This window comes from Fukomys damarensis, unplaced genomic scaffold (genome assembly GCF_012274545.1).
Source record: "Fukomys damarensis isolate Sample0158 unplaced genomic scaffold, DMR_v1.0_HiC HiC_scaffold_5, whole genome shotgun sequence".
Classification (NCBI taxonomy): Eukaryota; Metazoa; Chordata; class Mammalia; order Rodentia; family Bathyergidae; genus Fukomys; species Fukomys damarensis.
In genome coordinates this window covers 36,520,753-36,527,733 of record NW_022900917.1, presented here as the reverse complement: position 1 = coordinate 36,527,733, position 6,981 = coordinate 36,520,753, and the positions used below count along the sequence as shown (strand labels likewise).

The window sequence follows — 6,981 nt, the reverse complement described above, 5'->3', positions numbered from 1 at the left end:
ATTTGTCAAATCTGATTAACACAAATATAAATATTTTATTTTGCATTATAAAAATCATTGTTAAAATATGATAAACAGTAAATACATTAGGATGTAAAGATAAAGCATAATCCCTAGTTTTAAAACATCTAAAATCTAGTTTTATTACTCACTGATTCAGAATTAAATCTCTTGCTCACATTTAAAATTCTCTTTGGAAATAATACCAAAATATTGAAAGATTTTTGAAAAATATCTTTTAAGTGAATATCTTCATTTTAAATTAAATTTAAACATACTGTGGAAATACAAATGAGCTTCATTTTCTTATTTGTAGACTGAACTACTACTACTTTCCTTTCTAGTCAGAGCCTAGTTTTTAAGAAAATACGGCGGATGTTGCGTGCCCTCTAGTGGCCATTCAGTATCTCTTTACATCTGTATAAGTGTGAGTCAGAATGCATTTCATGTTGGCCATATTAATTTAACTAAACTTATGTTTAAAATATCTGATTTTATCTTAAGTAATTTTAAGTCAAATTGAAGTCTTTTCATATACTGAAAAAACATTTCATGTAATATGTTTCCCAGATAATATTTCATTTCAAGCCTAAGGAAATTTTGTGAAAGTAACAAAGGACCATGATTCAATAAGTGCAAAGGAGAAAACATGCAAATTGAACAGTCTTCAAACATCTATATAGTGTAATATCACTTACTATACTTCATTAATATGTGTTCATGTAGATTGAAAGAGGCACAGAGAGACAGAGAGAGAGAGAAAGAGAGAGAGAGTAAACAACTGAGGGAAGCTGTCTATGCTACATTGATAAACCAAAATAAGCCAGAATTTCTCTTTGGGAAACTTCAATTTTTTTACTTCAGGCTACTTCAGAAGTATTGCCCACCACTAATATTATATGCCCACCACAGTAGCTGGTACATCATGAACATTTCCGCTCTCTCAAATACTCATTGAATTGGTCAGAGTTGAATCATGCTTTACTAGTTTTATAGTGAGCCTTTCTCAATCCAGTCAAGTTAATCATGATAACTTGGAGCAGAACACTAGCTATAGTTTGGATCTTAAATTTGCTCCAAAATGTTCTTATGTTCTCTGGTGCTACCCAGGTGGTAGAAACTTTAAGAGTGGGGCCTTGTGGGAGGAAGTTAGGTCCTGGGGGCGTGACATTGAGACCTCAGTTTCCACCCCTCCCTGTCTCTTTCTTTGAGATGAGCTGCTATGCTCTGTAATGTGGTCCCTGCTATGCTATCCTGACTCACCATAGGCTCCCAAACAATGCAACTCGTGGACTGAAACCTCTAAAAACATGAGCTGAAATAAACCTTTCTTCCTTCTTTTACATGTATTTTACATAGTCTCTTGTCACAGTGATGGAAATCTAACACATTAGACTTTATTTTGAGCATTTTTTTAGTTCACAGTAAAATTGAGCATAAAATCCAAAGAATCCCCATACATTTCCTTCCTTATCCACCCTCTCAGCAAATTTCTGTACTATCAATGTCTTGCAAAAGAATTGTACACTTGTTACAATTGGTAAACCTACATTGATGTGTCATTTTTGCTCAAAATCCATCTTTTACATTCATATTCTGTACATTCTCTAGGTTTTGACAACTGTATAAGAACACATATCCACTATTATGGTATCACACACTAATTTAACTGGCCTAAAATCTTTGTTTTCCACCTACTCTTCTTTCTCTGCCCTCAATCCATGGAAACCACTATCTTTCTATTGTCTCCATAGCTTTGCATTTTCCAGAATGTCAAATAGTTTGTAGCATGTGGTGTGTGAGCTCTTGGACTGGCTTCTTAATGCCATTATGATTCCTTCATATTTTGTTGTGGCTTTCCATTTTTTGTTTTGTTTTGTTTTTTGATACAGTAATTGAACACTGGCCTTCTCACATAGCTACATTCCCTGGTTATTTTTTATTTCTTGAGACAGGTTCTTACTGTGAATCTAAGTTGCCCAAGCTGGTCTTGTACTTATGATACTCCTGCCTCAGCCTCTTATAAAGGTGAACCACCATGTCCAGCTGACAGCCCATTTTTTTTCAGCACTGAATGAATTCCATTATTTGTATTGCTACAGTTTGTTTTATCTCCCTGACTTTGGCTTTGCTTCTCACTCTCTTGAAGGCATTTATCACAGGGCATAGATTGTGCCTCCCACGCAATTATCTTTAAGTACTGTATATTGTTATATTTTTAGGAATGTTTCTTATTACCCTTACAGATCTAGATTTTCATGTATTCACATTAACTATCTCTTTTTTAAAGAAGAACAATCAATCATTTTCTATTTATTGTATTTCATAATACGTTTTATTTATTTCTGCATTATCTTCTTGCTTCTTTTCTCTCACTCATTGGATGTGTAAAGTTCTCTTTATCTATTAGGATCTCTTACTAAGGTCTTCATATCCTTTCCTTTATTTCTTTGTGTCATCTTTCCATTTTCTGGGAGAAAGGACAGTGTAAGGGCTCGGCATACAGACCCCAGCCTGTTCTGACCGGGGCTCAGTTGCAGCCCTGCTGACTGTCATTCTGCAGGATGATACTGGGAAATCAGAGAGAAAGAAATGCCTCATACTCAGACTGATAGGCTAAATTAAGTTCATAAATAGGAAAATTAGCACAGAGGTTGACGCTATATAAGTCACATATTATTATCACTTTATTTGGTTTGAAAGCTATTCAGTAAATCATTTAGATACCATCCTTAGACATTAGCTGTGCATGAATGACTAGGCAGTTTACAATTAATCACTGCGTCTCCTTTCCATCTATAGAACACCGATATGGTGCTCTGTTCTAATCTTACTGGTTACTTTCCTCACTGTTTCAGTTTGATATTATTTCTATTTGTTCACAAACTACACATTGCTTTTCACTGTTTGCAACGAATACTTATTTCAGTGTACTCATTTGTTTATGAAGATATGTTCCTGTAATTTTTTTTTTGCATATCCTTCCTGCCTAGGCTTAATTTTTTTCCTGTATTATATCCTATTATATTAAGTTCTTAAAAGAATTTGTATCTAAACTCTCGAGGACTTGATTTTGCTTTCACTGTTTTTAAATATTTTATGGAAAAATAAAACAAAATTTCATAACAAAATAAGAAAATAACAAGGTTAATACACTGTGTATCATTATCTTCAAAGTACTTATTCAGAATTCTCCATTCTCAATTTTCTATGACTTTTAACTTCAGCTTCCTTTTTCATATCTTTGTTTTTGCTGATTTCTGAGCATTATTATCTTCATTTTCCATTTATTTTTTAAGTAATTTATAATTTATGGTTTTTAACTGCAAAACCTTTGGTTGGTCATCATTCTAGAAATTCTATTTAGCTTTTTTTTTAAACAGATTCTATTTTCTTGCTGTCTTCAGTTGCTTTTTTCTTTCTTTTTTTTTAACCATGGTGTGATGATAGGGTTGACTTAGGCTTATCTGTGACAGCTCTTTTCTTGTCTCCAGGGATAGTGTGACTCTGACCCTTTGGCCAATATACCAGCCAATGATTTATAATGTGTTATTTAAAGTCCAAAAGTCATCCAGAAGTATCAGTTTGTTTATATCGGTTTGTCTATTCTATTGAAAAAGAAAAGATTAATGTTTTATGTACAAGCCACCTGGTTACACAGCCTCATTTTAACTCCATAACGGTAGTATATGAAAGGCTCATCTATTTAACTTATGCCTTGGCTCTACTAAATCATGATTTCACAGTATATCTTGGTGGTTCATGATCTACAAATCTCATATTCTGTGACTAAGAATCTGAAAGCTGCAATTAGAAACCTCCATTCCTTCCACTGTCTGTGCTTTATATCACCCACTGCATTATATCCTTTTTCTTCATTAAAATCCTACTGGAGAGGAGGCACAGGAGTATTTTCAATTATCTGACCCTTGTAATTGTAATTAGTATTCTGAGAAAACTATTTAAAGCAGTGCCTGCTTCTATAATTAAATAACAATAGATAAGACTTTGTTTGAAAGGAAGGTGAGGAAATAGGGTTTGAGGGAGCTTGGATATCTGGCTAGCGTACATTTGAAGATTGGGGTGACTATTGACATGGGAAAAACATATCACCTCGGATGTAGGTAGAGCTGCAGATGAGGGAAATAGCAAAACAGATTTAAAAAATAAATTCTGACTGAAACAAAGTCAGCCAATTTCTGTGCCTTGGCTGCTTTTGGCAAAAATAACAGTAAGTGAGAAAAAACACGAGGCCTCAGATCTGCCAAGTTACTACCATTGATTTTGTCTGCAACAGAAAGGAGATGATAAAAACATGGAGTCCTGCATTATTTCTTTTTCTCATAATGTTACCCTGCCTACCTAATAATCACTGAAAAGACTGTAAAGCCCATGAGCCTGATAGTGAGGGTAGGTGTATGGCAACAGAGACATATGGCAATGAGAGACACCTGAAATATGGTGACATTCAAAGAGTTTAAACAATGTACCTTCTGCAGAGATGTGGATACTAATTTGCTACACTAGTTGAAGGCAGGAGTATGTAAAAACAAACTTGCTACACAAAGTAGTCTAACTCTACTCTTATATGATAAATTGAAAACTCCTGAGAGCACTGAAAATTTTTAAAGGTAGAAACTTTCAGATTGATTAAAGAATGATAAAATATGCTCCAGATTTAGGCCTTTAACCCAAGAAATGATTGATGTGATAAACTGAACACCAAATTCGTGGATTCTTGTGATTCTCCTATTATGGAGGGTAAAAATATGTGAGAAAGGCTGTCCCAGGCCTACATGTTCAGTCCCCCCTAATGGGTTGAATGAAGGGGACAAGATCAGAAATATTCAGAAAAAAGGGAACAATAAAAATGAAAGGATGAAACAAAAATTTTCAGAGCAATTAAACAGTGTTTAGATGGTTAATTTAAAATGTGATGGGAAAAGAGGTGATAAATGGAGTGAGTAGCAATATTTTAATAGATTGCTATAGATAATATGTGAGCCAGCTGCTTGACCAACTTTTCAAACTGTAAAGAGAACCATACAGATTTGTTCACTTTTTCTCAGCTTGGGATAACATCTTAAATTTTATGAGGACAAAACACACACACACAAACACACACACACACACGAACACATACATAAAGATCTTTAGAACTATTGCTAATTAAAATAGTAGAGTTATAGAAGATATGTTAGATGGTCCCAGGCCAGAAGGAATGTTGCAGAGCCAGCAGGCTACCCAAGGCCATATGCATTGTCATGGATGACACAATGGGTGAGCAATTAGAATTGTTCTACACTGGTTCTTAGTGTACCATCCTACATAAATCCAGTAAAAGTACAAAGGACAATAATATCCTGATGTTGTGGTGATATAAGAATTATCAACAGCTTAAAATAGAGAATAAGGCTCAATGTAGACGATTGTGTACAAATATTACTTATGATTCTGCTTTAAATGACTAGAATATATTAAAAGACTGGAATATATTCCTGGGATATTTCTGATCTCTTGCATAGCAAAGAGAAAAGAGGGAAGGGAGTAGACTCTTCTCCTACACAAAAAGTTGAAAGAAAAGAATGTTATAAAATCCTGCTCTTTATTGTGTTGTAATTGGGCATGCTAGAGGAAAATCTTTGGAATAGCCTTACCCACTCAAGTAGTCAATTTAAAACAACATATTAGACTTGATATCATGAATAAGTTTTGACTGGATTGTCAGAGACGAGTATAAGCTGAAGCCACAACATACTTTTTATAGCGGAGCCCTCTAGTTTTGTGTCTGAGGTGCCGCTGCTGTAGTCGCAGACGGTTTGTTGAGCCCTTTGAGAGCTCCAGACAAGACGGACGGCGCTGTCACCTCCCGCTACCTGCGGCCCCCCAAACACCTCTCTGTTAGGAATGTGTTCCATGACACTATGTCTGAAGATTTAAGCCTTGAATTTGGCCTCTCTGGACCTATAGTTGATGTGTATGTTCCACTCAATTTCTACCCTCGTCGTACAAGGGGATTTTTTTACGTTCAATTTGAGGATGTTCATGACGCTGAAGATGCTTTGTGTAATTTGCACATAAAATGGATTTGTGGACCTCAGGCTGAAATACAGTTTGCACAGAGGGACCAGAAGACACCAAAGCAAATGAAAGCCAAGGAAGGAAGAAATGTGTACAGTTCTTCAAGGTTATGATGCTTATGACAGATACAGGCGTTCTAGGAGCCGGAGTCATGAAAGGAAGAGATCAAGAAGTCGGCCTTCTGATTACAACTATAGGAGAACTTATAGGCCTAGAAAGAGTAGACCGACTGGAAGACCACGATGTAGCAGAAGCCATTCCGATAGTGATAGATTCAAACATCGTAATCAGTCTTTTTCAAGATCTAAATCCAATTCAAGATCATGGTCCAAGTTCCAGCCCAAGAAAGAAATGAAGGCTAAATCAAATTCTAGGTCTGCAACTCACAGCAAAACTAGAGGCACCTCTAAAACAGATTCCAAAACACTTTATATATCTGGCTCAAGATATGAAAAGGAATCAAGTAAAAAAGAACCAGCTAGATCCAAATCTCAGTCCAGATCACAGTCTAGGTATAGGTAAAAATCTAGATCAAGGCAAGGCTTGGACTAGTCCTAATTCCATTGTCCACTGATAGTATAAACCATGATAATTTTTAGGTATGTATCATTTATTTACTCATAGTTTGGTATACTCAAATTATCAGGATTACAATGTTGCAATGATGCATAAAAAACACTTGTTAGTTTTCCCTGTATCAGGCAATGGTTATAATTAAAATACGCTGTTGAGAGGATACTCTTAAGAGTCCAATTTGTTTAACATTATGGGCAGCTACCAATATGTGGTGTCTCTGTGTATTTTTGTAAAGGTTCTCACTTTTTATGTTTGAAGTATCTGGTGAAAAGATGTTGGTTGACCATAATTTGCAACATTGTCTTCTTAAAAATAAAGTTTCAT

The 6,981-nt window shown here is 35.3% G+C and overlaps 1 pseudogene; it reads left to right on the top strand.

Moving 5' to 3' along the window:
• Window positions 1–5,276: 5,276 nt before the first annotated feature.
• On the top strand, window positions 5,277–6,655 carry LOC104853360 (annotated as a pseudogene).
• Window positions 6,656–6,981: the final 326 nt, after the last annotated feature.